The following is an 18,220-nucleotide window of genomic DNA, read 5'->3' as shown; positions in this document are numbered from 1 at the left end:
GAAACTATTACTCTGATGAATTAATTTTCAAAGTAAATTTACTATGTTAGATCATTTCCTCTTGTCCTGCTAGTTGTTAGTAATATAGTAATTTAAAAGAAAGGAATTAATATTACGCTACTTTGTATGACTTTTAAATTTGAACTCGCCGTATTTATATATACATTTCAATATTTCAAATTCCAACAATTGTTATATTTTTATTTCAATTAGTTTCTCAATTAAATTTCCTTGAACCGTCTGAGGTTGTATTTTATTTAAAAAGGAATTTCTATTAAGTATTAATTTAATAAAACCTATATTAAAGGCGATAATTTATTCGATGTTGTATTTTTATTTGAAAATGGTATCTTCTTCACTCAAACGATTTCTAAAAATAACTTCATCTTTCTCGCTGATTTCCTAATTGGTTTAGAAACTGTAATTTACCTTATGTTGTATAAATGAGACTCCTTGAACATCTTAATTGCATTTATTACGGACATTATGTACTGGGTAGCACGAGGATGTTATTGTGCAAAGTGAGATAGAAATATGTGGGCACAAGGTGTCATGTATGCTAAAGGTTTGGAAATTGAGGTTATGATATGAGATATCGAGGATTCGAAATTGTGTATTAGAAATGATGTGATTGATTGAGTTAACATCGCCTTCTTTATTCGAGCACATTTTTACGTGTCTGTGTCCCAGCTATGTTGGTTTTAATTTACTTGGTTATCTTTCGTTTCCATCCGTGTTTCCCTTTGTTGTCTCTACTGTTTGTAGTTTAATTTCGCCATGCTGTTGATATTAATTTGTTATCTTTATCTTGATAGTTTATTATCATATCCTATTCAATTTATTTGACCAGTAGGTGTCTTGACTGTTCCTCGTCACTACTCCATCGATGTTAGTCTTGATACTTATTGGGCACCGCTACGGTGTGCTCATACTACACTTCTGTACATTTTTGTACAGATCCAGGTATTTGATCGATAGTTGCTGCGCGGATCGTCGCTGTGAAGACTTAAGGTAAACCTATTTCATTGGTTCCTTTTGTTCCAGAACAGTGATGTATTTATTATGTATAACTACTCCTAGAAAGACTTATGACTTGTACTACCGGTTTTGGGAATTGTAAATGTTAAGAGTTATCTAATTTGAAGTTAGTGAATATCAATGTTATTTCTGTTAATGCTAGGCTTAGCTAGTTTAGAGACTAGGTGTCATCATGACTCCTTCGGAGGTATTTTGGGTCATGAGAGTTTTTAAATATTTTTAATAATTATTTTTATATAAAGTACTATTAAGTATTTATTGCGTTCGGAATGATTTAAATGTTAATTTGTTACCTATTACCAAAAATATACGGCACAGTCTCTTTTATGTACTGTCAATTTTTTAATAATTTCATTCGTCATTAAGATAATACTAAATACTTAATTTGTTTAACTAAGCGATATTATTTATGAAGTCTTAATAATTATTTTAAATAAAATATTATGAGTTATTTATTTCATTATAACGATTTATATCCGGTAGAGTCTCTTTTATACTGATAACTAATTATTTTGTTATTCATCAGTACAAAACACTAAAAAGTTAATTAATTTAACTGTGTTTTATTTGATTCATATATGATAATACTTTGACTATACGATTAACAATTGATTAATATCTGATTCGTAATTGATTGCTCTAACATCTTGTTTGGATGATTGTTACATATTGTGTCATAATGTATCGTATTGTATTATATTGTACTGTATCGTTTGATGAACATAATATTTGGATAAATTGTATTGTTTGTCATCATTTCATGATATCATGCACCAGCAATATGAAGAAGAATAAACTTGTAATATTATAAAGAAAAATTATGATACGGGGTAATATTATTATATAAAAAGGTAGGATAAATGATAAAATAAAATTATTTAATAATAATGAAGGGCGGGATGAGAGAAAAAGACAAGGTAACGACGCGACCACACCAAATTGATCATTATATAAAGTGGCAATTTTCATCGTTATGTAACACAAATTTAACGATACGATACAATAAAATTTAAGTAACAATAAAAACAAACACTGTATTTAAAGTACAATACGATAAAATACAACGGGTAATAACCATCCAAAAAAGCTATAGCCGGCTATGTTAATGACGACAAGTAGTTATTGTTCTACACTAAAAGATACTAAAGAGCACTAAAGGCACACTAACGGGCACTAAATAACACTAAAGATACAATCACTAAAGGGCACTAAATAATGTATTTATACACACACGTAATTGATTAATATCTGATCCGTAAGTATGTGTAATTAGTTCATAGTAATGTATTAATTATGGTAAAAGAGTGTTTCGAAATACCTATTTTTGAACGGAGAAAACTTGCCTTTTTAAAACTAAATCGAGCACAAATCCAGTAATACTCCACGAGGCAGCCTTGAAACGCGTCTTTGATCACTAAACTATGAACGACAAAAGTTTTAGGGGATTTTAGTGGGCTCCAATAGAGTTTTGGAAAAAAAATGAGGGGGGAGGGGGGGGGGTGTTGAGAGGTTTTGTGATTTTTAAATACATATAACGCATGAATTGCAATAATTTGTATGTACGTAATTCATGCCTTATACTGAATATTTCAAAATAATTAGCATAGCGTATGATGGGATAACTGGCCGTTAAAATATAACGCATTAAATAAATGCGCTATGTATAAAAATTGCATCAACTGTTTTTTTTCACATATTTTTATGTCTGGGGTCCAAAAAGTATCATTTTGATTCCGGACTCCAAGTTTATTATATTCTGCAAACACCGCATAAATTTATATTTTGCGCGCGTCAGTTAAGAATAACGGGTCGCCGTTATATATAGCCGAAATCAGATAGCTGCAAATAGAATAGGTGGTAGCACTCCAAATCGGCTGGACTTTTGCTGCAGAACCTTATCACACAAATTTCAGAATCACTATTTGCTGATTTTGTAATGGTTATTTTTGGATAATTTATTGTCCATTATGCAAATATTTTGCACTCCTGATATTTCCAAGTGGGAGGAATCTTTAGACCTAATTGGCTTGAAGGTGCAAAATATCTAGGACAGAGGTAGTAACCTAAGATGGATCCCTTTTGTCATGTTTTCAAGAAAGTGGATAATTTCATAGGGTACTACGAGGATGTTGTTACCAATAAACCTGTTTGTTGGCATACGAGCACTGTTGCGGCATAAGTGGAGAAAAGGAAATGATCTTATGTTCATTACAGATTTGTTGTGTAATTTTTAGTGATCTTCGTGAGCACGTGATTTTTGTCCTATATGAGAATTACTCTCAAAAATTCAAAATAAAATAATTTTTCTTTGTGTGCGATTTTTGAATTTTCATGGTATTTTTTGATAATAATGTATTTTTGTCTGTGCATGTTTATTTGTTTAAATTAATAAAATATAAAAAATATGTCGCGTTTGCATTTAATATTTAATTAAATATGTTTTACAAAATGAAAAAATCATAAAAAATAATGTACGTTGCATTTTTAGCATTTGACGTCCAAATTGTGTGATTTTATAGTTAATTGTTATTTAAATGTGCGATAATTGTTATTAGGAGTTAATTAGTATTTTGAGATAATTTTGGGTTTTATAATTTAATCTTAGCATTTTTAATTAGGAAATTGAATAAATAGAAAAGGACAAAAAATAGAAGAAAACCGGATTGAGCCTTTTATTCAAATTTAAACCACAAGCCCAAAAGAAACAAACCCATACCGGGTCAACCCGACCCGGTCCGCCCCATAACCCCAAAGATCCAACCCACCCCCATTTTTATTTTTATTTTTTTCATTTTCCCAACCCTAAAAAAAAACCTAAACTATCCCCCCCCCCCTCTTCTTCTCCTTCTCCAAACCAAGCTCCATCACATGGCTACCCCTTCCCCTTCACGTCCCAACAGCCATCTCACCCCCATGGCAGCTGTTGCCCAAGCTCCTTCGTCTTCTTCGTCGTCGAGCCCCCCCTCGTCGACCTCCAGCCATGAACAACCCCTCATCGACCTCCAGCCATGAACAACCCCTCGTCGACCTCCAACCATGCAACCACCACCAGTTTCGTCCAAACGACCACCTCCCTTCACACAGCCCAGCCTTACCGTCGACCCATCTCCAGCAGCCATTGTTGTTGCTTCATCTTCTCTTCGCCCTCTCCAGTCGCAAAGCTCCATGTCCAGCAGCCACTGCTGCTGCTTCACCTCAACACACACACCCAGCCTCACATCCAAACAACCATAAAACCAAACGCAGCTGCTTCATCTTCAGCCCATCGCACGAGCAAATAACCAGTCCGCCTCCCGTCTCCATGCCAGTTTTGATTTCTGTCTCATCATGGAGTTCGTGTGTGCTTTCATTGGTTCGAGCCTGACTAAGAGCTGCCATCCGCTCAAGGGCTCATTTGGTTTTGTTTGAGTCCGTCGTTGTTCGTCGTTCACTGAGGTCCAGTCGAGTTCGTCGTTGATCCGATCCGGTTAGTTGGTTTAAGTTTCATTTATGTCTGTATCTTGTTTGATATTTTCGGATTTGAAATCAGTATATGTTTGATTCATTTCTTAATTATTTCTTCAGTTTGTTTTTATTCATTTGTTCTTGTTTAGTTTAATATAGAAGTGTGTTGGTTATAATGTTGTTAGATTTAATTTGAAGTTCAATTGATTTTTTGAGTTTAGTAATTTGAATCTACTTGTTTGTTATTGTTGTTGAGTATGAAAGTAGGTTTGTTGTTAAAAGAAAAAATAAAATAAAAATATTGTTCAGTCAAAATAATTCCAATTGTTTCTTTGTTGTTCATCATTTAGTTTGAATTTGTTGTTTGAATTTGTTTAGGAATTGGTTATAGCTGTTGTATTTTGGTTAGAATTTATTAGGCGAATTGGTTATAGCTGATGGGGGTAGAATGGTAAATTGCAGTATTTTCAGGGGTAAAATGGTAATTTCAGTAAGTTCGAAGGGGTATTTTTGGAATTAAAAATTTGAACAATTATTTAATCTGAGTGCTCCGTACACTAGGCATTAATAATATTACAATAGTACATGGTGGGGGACAAGACATAATGGAGTGAGAATAATACATTTGTTTAATATAGTGGGGAACAAGACATAATGGAGTGAGAAAAATGCATTTGTTTAATATAGTGGGGGACAAGACATAATGGAGTGGGAATAATGTATTTGTTTAATATAGTGGGGGACAAAACATGTAGGCATGGGGAACACGGGAATTAAATAAGAAAAACATTAAGTAGTGGGGGCAAGGCATGCAATTATGGGAATATTTCGGGTTAGTGGTTCAAGACAAGAGTCTTGGTTATAAATAGAGTCATTTTTACACATTGTAAGAGGATGATGGAGGAGAAAAAAAGTTGAGAGAGTTGACTGAATTTTGAGAAATCAGAATTTGAGAGCAAAAAGAGAAAAACAAGCTAAAATTTTACTTGAATAATTTCAGGCTGCTTTTCCTTGAGTATTATTCAAAAATCAGTAAACTACTGCGTCTTGTATCCGTCTCTCTTCTGCTTTAACTGTGATTGCATTCTGGTGCTGCTGGTTTTTCAATTTGTTACTGGTTTATTCTACTGGTCGTTACTGGTTTTGTTGTGTTGCTAAACCTGTTGTTGTTGTGTATTTACACTACTGCTGCTTCTACTGATCTTCATCTTCTTTCCTTGCTTTCCAAATACCAGGTACACAAACTGATACACTGGTTCATCTTGTAAGCTACTCGAAGCATGAATGCAAAAATGGGAAAGATTTGAAGTTGTAGTTTAATGTAGTCTTTTCTTTCTTTTACTGTCTGTACTTAGAACATTCGATGTGCTGCCCATGTAAACTCTGGTTATATACTGAATCTCGGTTTTATATATGTTAGCTAGTTGCCTTCACTAGAATCAGGTAGTTGTTGGTTATGTATAACATGGGCACTATCCTATAGCAGTTTAAGTTGTAAACTTTTTCCCCGTAGGTTTTTAGTTTAAAAGGACTAATAGTGTAGTTGTAACATTCTGCTAGTTCAATTTGTTCGATTAAACAGCATGTTCCAAATACACATAAGGCCTTAGGTTGATTACTCAATAGTTCAAACTATTTTAGTTAACAACTTGCTCATCTAAATTCGTTAAAAAACGGGTTTCATTAGGTATCACTTTCATTTCGGATTCATAAAGTATGAACATGTGTAGAATCATTTAGCTAAGCCAACATCTTAATAAGGATGGCACAAGTCCAGTTTTACCCCTAATACATCGGACCTGGGCCCATAATTTTTAACCGACTGCTCTTATTGTATCGTTTTCAGATTTAACGACTCACTTTCGAAACTCAACTATAATAACTCGTGAGCATGTAAATAAATTAGAACTCTTTTTCTTTCATTATAGAGATGAACGAAATAGAAAACATAGTCACTATAGGTCAATCCTTTTTGATAATGAGACGAGCCTCGCCAAATAAAAATGCAAATTGCGGGGCCCTCAATAATTGGTCATAATAAATACTTAGAATTTGGGATGGGCCGTTTAGCGAATTTCACTGCCTTCCTCAAAGATAATAACGCGTTAGACTCTTTAGGCGCGATTTTAATTAATTTACATTCTTAAATTCGGGTGCGCATTTATGTGACCCAAATCCAAATCTCAACGGAGTCGGAACGTATTAACAACCACGGGTGTATTGATTGTGACGTGGTTCGAGATGCATTTTCACGACGTTGCAATTCTATTAAAAAAAATAATAAAAGCGGTTTAAACTTAATAAAAGCACACAAGTCATAACATGTATAAAAACCAGATATTTAGCCATTACAACAATTTAAGCGACCGTGCTAGAACCACGGGATTCGGGGGTGCCTAACACCTTCCCTCGGGTCAACAGAATTCCTTACTTAGAATTTCTGGTTCGCAGACTTCATTTGGAAAGTCGAATATTTTCCTCGAATTGGGATTCAAGATAAACCGGTGACTTGGGACACCAAAAGCCAAACCTTTCCCAAGTGGCGACTCTGAATTAAATAAATAATCCCATTTCGAATATTGTCATTTAAAATGGAAAAACTCCCTCACGCATTTATCCTTCGGGGTAGGAGCGCAAAAAGGAGGTGTGACAGCTCTGGCGACTCTGCTGGGGATACCCAGAATCTCTGGTTCAGGGTTCAAGAATTCGAGCTTAGAATGATTGTTATATTTGGCTTTATTATCTGATCTTTATTACATGTTTAGGCATAACGTGCTAAATGTTGCCTTTTGCCGCTTTGATATTATCTAAATTGTATATAAATTGTGCCGAAACCCTCCTCTTCTCATCTTCGGGGATGTGCTTGCTAGTAGAGACTCCCTATTCTGTTAGTGTCATACCCTGAAATAAGAAAGAGGTCGGACAAGTTACAAAGCCGGACGATCTCGCGAGTCCCCGATACGTAGCCCCCTCCTCGACTCGAGTTGTCCGCTCGGGTACACAGTTTAGAACAAATACCCAGGTTACGAACCTAGAATAACTCAGCTTCATGCCGGATCTCTAGTAGGAACGCTTGTTTGCATCATGTGCATTTGACTTTGGAGGCTCAACACAGGGGTTGGGTCTGTCTAGGACAGATGTACCAAAATGACAAAAGACCATCCTGATGCATCCAACTTGCTACTTGTGCATTTGTTTGTTTCGGACTTGCATGCTGACCGGTTTTTGAATATTTTGAGGAAAGAGAGATAGAAGTACGAGGGTTAAAAAGAGTTAAATCACCTGCTTTGAAAAACTAGTAGTGTCGAAACTCTGCCGAATTTTTGAGAAAAAAAAAAGAAAAATAAAGGTTTTAGTTAGTCTTATTTGCCAATGAAAAAAGAGTCTTGTTTTCAAAAGAAGTTTGTTTTATCGGACCGAACTACGCGGGTTTGATTCTCACCGGATGTGAGATACGTAGGCAAACCTCATCGGTTCTGACCCCAATTTTCAAAAAATAATCCAAAAATATTTTCTTCCAATCCCTTCTTTGAAAATATTTCCTTAAAAATTTTAAAAAACAAAAAAAAAGTAGTTTTTAAACTCAAAAGAAAATGGTTTCCTTCTTTCTAATATCTTTCATACAAAAAAAAAGAAAAATCAATAAAAATCAAAATCTAAAACACGGGTTTCCTTCATTCTGAAGTATTTTTCCAAAAAATCCAAAAAAAATATCAGAAACAAAAATCCAAAAAATTGCTCTTTAGCTGTCTTTATTTTGTAAATATCCATAAAAACTTTGAAAATATGAGTCCAAAAATATTTTCGCTTTTCTTTAGAAGTATTTTTGTAAATAAATAAAAAAAAACTCAAAAATCCAAAATATTTTCTTAAAAGTGCCTCTTTCGAAAATTAAGAGGCGATAGCCAAAATCCAAAGAAAATATTTTCTTTCTTATTTAGAAAAAGAGAGAACAAATGAAAATTCAAACAAATATTTTCTTTTTTACTTCTAAAATTCTCAAAGTTCCAATCAAAAGAAAATGAATTTTTAGAAGTCTTTCTTTTAAAAAATAAAAATAGAGTCCAATTCAAAAATCCAAAAAATATCCTTTTCTTCTTTTAAAGCATTTTTTTTAGAAAAATCCAAAAGAAACAAAAATCCGAAAAAAACCTTTATTCTTTTGAAGCATTTTTTTTAAAAAAAAAATTATTCCAAAAAGAAAAAAAAAAGTTAGTTTACTTACTCTATTCACGATCTCCCGAACTACGCAAGATCTGATTCATGCGGGGTCATGATACGTAGGCAATCCCCATCGGATTCGATCATAGCCATAAAATAATTGAGTAAAAAAATGAAAAAAAAAGAGAGAAAAAATTAAAAAAAAAAAGTGCCAAAAACAAAAAAAAAGAGCGGCAAAAACAAGATCAAGAGTGGTTAAAGAGAGGCAGGAATAAAAGAAAAGAGGTACATAGTGAAGAGGGCTAGCTTAAGGCCGGGATGAAACATGCAACCCGTTCAAACACATAGTAGAAGGGTTTAACTGTTTAGGTGCATTGCATCCCAACGTGCGATTTCCTATATGTTAAATGTCTCAAAACTAACAAGGTTGTGTGTGTGAGTAAATTAGCCAGGTTCTGTTTAGGTGATTGGTTTTGTTGGTATGTGATGAATGCGCAACCTTACACGCGACCACAATATTATCCACAAAACTGAGCTCCACTTCCCAGAAATGTCCATCCTTACCAAGCTCCATACAATCCTCAATCAGATGTTCCCCGGTACAATCCTCGCCCAAGAGAGCCTTTCAGAAAGAATCAGCTCACCCCTATTGGTGAATCGTATTCAAGTTTGTTCCAAAAGCTGATTAGGCTAGATCTATTGCAGCCAGTGGACCAAATTCGGCTGAACCTCGAGTCCCCACCGCACTGAGCTGACACTATATGTGAATACCACTCTGGAGCAGTGAGGCACGGTACAAAGGACTGTTGGACCCTCAAAAGGGCAGTTGAAGATTCGATTGAAGCTGAAAGAATCGTTTTTCGGGATGAAGAAGCTCCTGATGTGATGAACAATCTGTTGTCCGCCCACAACAACAGGCCAATAGTCGGAATGATTTGTGAAGATGAGGAATTTGATCCGGCACTGAAGGCCATTACAACCATTGCCCAGATAGAAGAAAAGCCATAAAATGGTTGCCAAACATGAAAGTTCCCATCAGACGGGAGTCTCAGTAGCCAGTTTTGCTATCCTTTCTGCATCCAGATTATCTCAGGGTGTGATCCAGATGTTTTACTTTATTGTCTTACTTTCTTGTATAAACCATTCTATCTTCAAAAAATTCAAAAAAAAAAATTCAATCAAAATCAAGAAATGAAATTAATATTTCACTGTTTAGGAATGTCTCTTCTCTTAATCTTGTCATTTTTCTTTCTTATTCTCTTTTCAATTCTCTTAAATGCAGATTTCAATAACACGACATGCTTGCGGACTTCATGCCCGGATCCTGAAAGCCGTCAGACCTCGAAATAATGAACCAAGGATTAGATCACAATGAAGATACGTTTAAGAAAATAAAATAAAGAGTTGGAAAAGCTTAAAGAAAATTGGGTCCAGATTGGAAAGGTACATACATTGCAACAAGAGTACTGCCAAAAGAGTGCGTTGTACTTGAGACACATCGAAGGAAATGCCCTTGAAATAACTGTCAATGCAAATGCAGTCAAAAGGTACTATGTTGGATCCTACATATAGTTCTAATATTTTCCGGTTGAGATGACGAAGGCTTTCATTCTCGCTACCCAAACACTATCAACCCTTTGCAAACCCATTTGAGCTGGTTACTCTTCTTTGATTACCCTCTTTGGAACCTGAAAGTATTATTGAAAAATAAAATGAAAAAAAAGAAATTGAAATGAAAAAGAAAAATGAAGAAAAAAAGAAGAAGAAAGAATTGGAAAAATAAGAAAATATATATACAAAAAAAAAGGAAGAAAAGACAATGAAAATGAAAAAAAGGAAACGGAAGGGAAGAAGAAAGTGAAAAACAAAGCAAATTAGAAAAACAAAAGAAAATGAAAAACAAATGATTTGCCTGAACTACGTCTGACTTGATTCCGAAAGGATACGTAGGCAGCCTCTCTCTGGGGTTCAGTCACACCAAAATAAAATCCAAGATCCCCCCCTCCCAAAAAGTGAAACTGGGGCAAAAGTTATAGTGGTTCGGCGACAGTTCGCCAGAAAGATTCTAAAGTTGTAATTCCATCCAAGCTCGTTTTACCCCAAATCCTGTTCAAGTCCTTCCGATCAATCGGTAAGAATGTTCAAGGATCATAGAATGTAGTTACTTAGATCCTCGCAAGCAAAATAAGAGAAATAAAATGAGAGAGTCTTATTGGTGAAAACCCACACGGGCATCGTAAGGTGACGGTAAGTAAAGAAATATGAAAATGAGAGAGTCTTGTTAGTGCAAACCCACACGAGTACTATAAGGAGATGGTAAGAAATGAAATGAAAAATGCCAGCTCGTGAAAACCCACAAAGGTGCCCATGATCGAAAATAAGATTCTCACAGCCATCGGCATCAACAGAGTCCTGGCAAGGTTCCTCGGTATTCAAGGCAAAGTTGTGATGAATTTTTGAGAGTCGGACGGTTTACACAGATCAGGCATCCAGTCCAAAAGGCATGTCATGTTCATTTAAGTCCGCATGTACTCCAAATAATTCCTTCTCTCCTTTCCCCGAAAGGCACACTTCTAGTTTTAAACTCATTCTCCATTCAATTATTTGTTTCTCTTTGAATCCCTTTTGGTCTAACACTGTTCCAAAACCAAGACAAAGAAAGGATGGCAAGACTGATTTACAGGGCTTTCGTTTGATACACGCTAATGTGCAAAAGGCACCCAGCCTCAGCAGGTGCATCAAGTCGACCTCGACTGGCCATGGCGGCCGATGCTCAGGAATCAAAACTCTTTGGAGGAGAAAATCAAATTAAAGCGCCTATAAAGGCAATTAAAGTTGAAAGGATTGAGTTTCACATAGCTAATCGCCTCGGCGAAGTTGAAGAAACCAAGGTACCCCCAAATGCTCTAAAATTGAAGATGGAAGAAAGAAGACAGAAAAGAAAGGCCTACAAAGGCAAAATAAAGTTGGAAACGTTAAGTCTCAGGCGATTAGCCACTGCAGTTAGGTTTGAGGATCAAATATTCGCTGATGCTCTGGAAAAAAAAACAAATGATTTGCCTGAACTACGTCTGACTTGATTCCGAAAGGATACGTAGGCAGCCTCTCTCTGGGGTTCAGTCACACCAAAACAAAAATCCAATTTTCCCTGAAGTTGAAACTGGGGCAGATGTTATAATGGTTCAACCACGGGCACACCAAATGGTTCCGAAGTTCTAATTTCATCCACAATTCTTTTTACCAAAAAACCAAGTACAAGTCCTTCGGATCAATTGCCAAAGGCAGGGGAAACCGAGAAATATCATGGTTGGAAGCCGATGCATTCTAAAATTGAGAGAAATAAAATGAGAGAGTCTTGTCGGTGAAAACCTTCAGGCACCCTGAGGCGACGAGAGTAGAGAAACCAAGAATGAGAGAGTCCATTTAGTGAAAACCCGCAAAAAGTACTATCGGGGCACAGTGAGAAGAGAAATGAGAGAGATTGACTAGCGAAAACCCGCAAAGGGCGCTGTCGGCCGAAAAGATGATTTCACCATAGAAAGTTCTAGCAAGGTTCCCTCGTTGGGAAACGTAGATCCGTTTTGGTCCATGAGGAAATGCAAGTTCGTGAGGTTCGGGCATCCAGTCCAAAAAGCATGTCATGTCAGTTTTAAGCCAGCATGCACCTCAGATAAGTCATTCTTTTTCCCCAAAAGGGTTGCTTCTCTTTTAAATTCATTTTTCCGCTCTTTGTTTACCTTTCCTTGAATCCCTTTCGGCTTAACCCTAAATTACAAAATATGTTAGAAAGAAAAGGTGGCAGGACCGGTTTCACAGAGCTCCGTCTGACAAAAGGTGAAAAAAATACCCAGCCTCAGTGGTGCGTCAGTCCAATCCCGACTGATCATGATGTTTGATTACCTCCAAAGTAAAGGCATTGAAAAAAAAAGAGAAGAAAGTCAAAGGCAAAGGTCTGGAAAGCGGAATGAAAACCAAAGCCTTACACGGGCGAGTCATCATGAAATCCTGAAATCTGAGTCTTATCAGTTTGAAAGGGGGTCGCCTTTGAAGCCAATCAATGGCGAAGTTTCTCAACAGAAATGAGGCCGGGACCAAGCAATTGGAATGATCAAGGCCACCGAACCAACCACCGTTTTCAAATTGACAATTATTCATTGTTTGGAAAATTAAAACATGTGCAATCCAAAGCAACCGTGCAAGAAGCAGGTGCAAACAAAAGGGAAAAGAAATGCACAAGTGCAAGAAACAGCTTTGCAGCAAGGAATCAACCCAAAAGGGAAGTTTCCTCCAAATTCTTTCCTGCATTTTACTGAACAAAAAATAATTAAAAAAAACGAAAAAAGAAATAAGAAGAAAATTCCAAAAAAAGGGGTTTGTTTAGAATCCCCAATATCAACCTATTTTTCGCCAACATTAGGGCTCCAATCCATGAGTTGAGATTTTAGACATAGGGCCTCCATTCCCTAGTCACCTTTGCCAACATTAGGGCTCCAATCCCTGAGTGGAGATTTTAGACATAGGACCTCCATTCCCTAGTCACCTTTTCCAATATTAGGGCTCAAATCCCTAAGTTGAGATTTTAGACATAGGGCCTCCATTCCCTAGTCGCTTTTTGCAAACATTAGGGCTCCAATCTCTGAGTTGAGATTTTAGACATTCGGCCTCCATTCCCTAGTCACCTTTGCCAACATTCTGAGTTGAGCAATTTTCCTTTAGCCGACATTAGGGCTCCAATCCCTGAGTTGAGCAATTTTCCTTTAGCTGGCATTAGGGCTCCAATCCCTGAGTTGAGCAATTTTCCTTTAGCCGACATTAGGGCTCCAATCCCTGAGTTGAGCAAATTTTTCTTTAGCCGATATTAGGGCTCCAATCCCTGAGTTGAGCAATTTTCCTTTAGCCGACATTAGGGCTCCAATCCCTGAGTTGAGCAAATTTTTCTTTAGCCGACATTAGGGCTCCAATCCCTGAGTTGAGCAATTTTCCTTTAGCCGACATTAGGGCTCCAATCCCTGAGTTGAGCAAGTTGCTCCAATCCCTGAGTTGAGCAATTTCCTTTAGCCGACATTAGGGCTCCAATCCCTGAGTTGAGCAATTCTCTTTTAGCCGACATTAGGGCTCCAATCCCTGAGTTGAGCAAGTTTCCTTTAGCCGACATTAGGGCTCCAATCCCTGAGTTGAGCAAATTTTTCTTTTGCCGACATTAGGGCTCCAATCCCTGAGTTGAGCAATTTTCCTTTAGCCGACATTAGGGCTCCAATCCCTGAGTCGAGCGAGTTGAGCAAATTTTTCTTTAGCCGACATTAGGGCTACAATCCCTGAGTTGAGCAATTTTCCTTTAGCCGACATTAGGGCTCCAATCCCTGAGTTGAGTAAGTTTCCTTTAGCCGACATTAGGGCTCCAATCCCTGAGTTGAGCAATTTTCCTTTAGCCGACATTAGGACTCCAATCCCTGAGTTGAGCGAGTTTCCTTTAGCCGACATTAGGGCTCCAATCCCTTAGTTGAGCAAGTTTCTTTTAGCCGACATTAGGGCTCCAATCCCTGAGTTGAGCAAGTTTTCTTTAGCCGACATTAGGGCTCCAATCCCAGAGTCGAGCGGTTTTCCTCTTTTTAGCCAATATTAGGGCTCCAATCCCTGAGTTGAGCATTTTGCCTTTTGCAAACATTAGGGCTCCAATACCTGAGTTGCGCCTTTTAGACTTGATACCAATCCCCTCATCAATTCTGTAGATTTTTATGGCAATTAACTCACGAAATTTTCCCAGTGAAACTGGGGCAGAAAAATTTCGTTCATTTGTTTGTTTTGTTGTCTGAGCAGGTTTGACCTCGAAGCACAGGGATCGAGATGACCTACGGAGTGAGTCTCAATCCAGAATAAAGAAAGGAAGGAAATAACAAAAGAAGATGAGCCCAAATACTGGAGCAAACAAAGTGCAGATCGCTCAAAATCTGATTGAAGTCACGAGCTCCGCCAATCCCGCTTCATTCAATGATGCAGAAATAAACAAGCACCTACAACTTGCAAGCATCTAGATTTAGATCGAAGTCTACAAGCAGAATCAGCTAAGACTCAAGATCAAGTTGCGAAAGAATTATAGATAGGAATCTTGTAACTAGTAGTTGATAGGCATAGCTAGCTTAGCTTTGATTTTTCTTTTTAATGTAATAAGGAGGTCAGTGAGCAGTAGCAACAACAGTAACAGTAAAGTCGCAGCATCATGGTAGTCTCAGCTAGCAAAACTTCCCGAACTACAATGACTTGATTCCTGTTTAGCCCAGGATATGTAGGAAACCTCTGAAGCAAAGTTCGGTCAAATCTTTCCAAAAAAAAATGCTTCACACGGAGTATTCCAACGGGCAAAAGTTGCTCGTATCCGCTCACTTATCTTTGCACGAAAACCCTGCGTGTTTCCGGACAAAGAGGGGCAGCTGTGAGCACGTGATTTTTGCCCTATATGAGAATTACTCCCAAAAATCCAAAATAAAATAATTTTCCTTTGCGTGCGATTTTTGAATTTTCGTGGCATTTTTTGATAATTATTTGTATTTTTGTCTGTGCATGTTTATTTGTTTAAATTAATAAAATATAAAAAATATGTCGCGTTTACATTTAATATTTAATTAAATTTGTTTTAAAAAATGAAAAAATCATAAAAAATAATATACGTTGCATTTTTAGCATTTAACGTCCAAATTGTGTGATTTTATAGTTAATTGCTATTTAAATGTGCGATAATTGTTATTAGGAGTTAATTAGTATTTTGAGATAATTTTGGGTTTTATAAATTAATCTTAGCATTTTTAATTAGGAAATTGAATAAATAGAAAAGAACAAAAAATAAAAGAAAACCGGATTGGGTCTTTTATTCAAATTTAAACCACAAGCCCAAAAGAAACAAACCCATACCGGGTCAACCAGACCCGGTCCACCCCATAAACCCAAAGATCCAACCCACCCCCATTTTCATTTTTTTTCTTTTTCCCAACCCTAAAAAAAACCTAAATTCGGCCCCCCCTCTCTTCTTCTCCTTCTCCAAACCAAGCTCCCTCCCTTGGTTACCCCTTCTCCTTCACGTCCCAACAGCCCTCTCACCCCCATGGCAGCTGATGCCCAAGCTCCTTCATCTTCTTCGTCGTCGAGCCCCCCACCTCGTCGACCTCCAGCCATGAACAACCCTTTGTCGACCTCCAGCCATGCAACCACCACCAGTTTCGTCCAAACGACCACCTCCCTACCACCTCCCTTCACACAGCCCAGCCTCACCGTCGACCCATCTCCACCTGCCATTGTTGTTGCTTCATCTTCTCTTCGCCCTCTCCAGTCGCAAAGCTCCATGTCCAGCAGCCACTGCTGCTGCTTCACCTCAACACACACACACACACAGCCTCACGTCCAAACAACCATAAAACCAAACAGAACTGCTTCTTCTTCAGCCCATCGCCCGAGCAAATAACCAGTCCGCCTCCCGTCTCCATGCAGTTTTGATTTCTGCCTCATCATGGAGTACGTGTATGCTTTCATTGGTTCGAGCCTGACTAAGAGCTGCCATCCGCCCAAAGGGCTCGTTTGGTTTTGTTTGAGTCCGTCGTTGTTCGTCGTTCACTGAGGTCCAGTCGAGTTCGTCGTTGATGCGATCCGGTTAGTTGGTTTAAGTTTCATTTCTGTCCGTATCTTGTTTGATATTTTCGTATTTGAAATCAGTATATGTTTGATTCATTTCTTAATTATTTCTTCAGTTTGTTTTTATTCATTTGTTCTTGTTTAGTTTAATATAGAAGTGTGTTGGTTATAATGTTGTTAGATTTAATTTGAAGTTCAATTGATTTTTTGAGTTTAGTAATTTGAATCTACTTGTTTGTTATTGTTGTTGAATCTGAAAGTAGGTTTGTTGTTAAATGAAAAAATAAAATAAAAATATTGTTCAGTCAAAATAATTCCAGTTGTTTCTTTGTTGTTCATCATTTAGTTTGAATTTGTTGTTTGAATTTGTTTAGGAATTGGTTATAGCTGTTGTATTTTGGTTAGAATTGATTAGGCGAATTGGTTATAGATGATGGGGGTAGAATGGTAAATTGCAGTATTTTCAGGGGTAAAATGGTAATTTCAGTAAGTTCGGAGGGGTATTTTTGGAATTGAAAATTTGAACAATTATTTAATCTGAGTGCTCCGTCCACTAGGCATTAATAATATTACAATAGTACATGGTGGGGGACAAGACATAATGGAGTGTGAATAATGCATTTGTTTAATATAGTGGGGGACAAGACATAATGGAGTGGAATAATGCATTTGTTTAATATAGTGGGGGACAAGACATAATGGAGTGAGAATAATTTATTTGTTTAATATAGTGGGGAACAAGACATATTGGAGTGAGAATAATGTATTTGTTTAATATAGTGGGGGACAAAACATGTAGGCATGAGGAACAAGGGAATTAAATAAGAAAAACATTAAGTAGTGGGGGCAAGGCATACAATTATGGGAATATTTCGGGTTAGTGGTTCAAGACAAGAGTCTTGGTTATAAATAGAGTCATTTTTTACACATTGTAAGAGGATGATGGAGGAGAAGAAAAGTTGAGAGAGTTGACTGAATTTTGAGAAATCAGAATTTAAGAGCAAAAAGAGAAAAACAAGCTGAACTTTTACTTGAATAATTTCAGGTTGCTTTTCCTTGAGTATTATTTAAAAATCAGTAAACTACTGCGTCTTGTATCCGTCTCTCTTCTGCTTTGACTGCGATTGCATTCTGGTGCTGCTGGTTTTTCAATCTGTTACTGGTTTATTCTACTGGTTGTTACTGGTTTTGTTGTGTTGCTGAACCTGTTGTTGCTGTGTATTTACACTACTGCTGCTTCTACTGATCTTCATCTTCTTTCCTTGCTTTCCAAATACCAGGTACACAAACTGATACACTGGTTCATCTTGTAAGCTACTCAAAGCATGAATGCAAAAATGGGAAAGATTTGAAGCTGTAGTTTAATGTAGTCTTTTCTTTCTTTTACTGTCTGTACTTAGAACATTCTATGCGCTGCCCATGTAAACTCTGGTTATATACTGAATCTCGGTTGTATATATGTTAGCTAGTTGCCTTCACTAGAATCAGGTAGTTGTTGGTTATGTATAACATGGGCACTATCCTATAGCAGTTTAAGTTGTAAACTTCTTCCCCGTAGGTTTTTAGTATAAAAGGACTAATAGTGTAGTTGTAACATTCTGCTAGTTCAATTTCTTCGATTAAACAGCATGTTCCAAATACACATCAGGCCTTAGGTTGATTACTCAATAGTTCAAACTATTTTAGTTAACAACTTGCTCATCTAAATTCGTTAAAAATGGGTTTCATTAGGTATCACTTTCATTTCGGATTCTTAAAGTTTGAACATGTGTAGAATCATTTAGCTAAGCCAACATCTGAATAAGGATGGCACATGTCCAGTTTTACCCCTTATACATCGGACCTGGGCCCATAATTGTTAACCGACTGCTCTTATTGTATCGTTTTCAGATTTAACGACTCACTCTCGAAACTCAACTATAATAACTCGTGAGCATGTAAATAAGTTAGAACTCTT

Source organism: Nicotiana tabacum, chromosome 1 (genome assembly GCF_000715075.1).
Source record: "Nicotiana tabacum cultivar K326 chromosome 1, ASM71507v2, whole genome shotgun sequence".
Taxonomy (NCBI): Eukaryota; Viridiplantae; Streptophyta; class Magnoliopsida; order Solanales; family Solanaceae; genus Nicotiana; species Nicotiana tabacum.
This window is presented reverse-complemented; position numbering follows the sequence as displayed.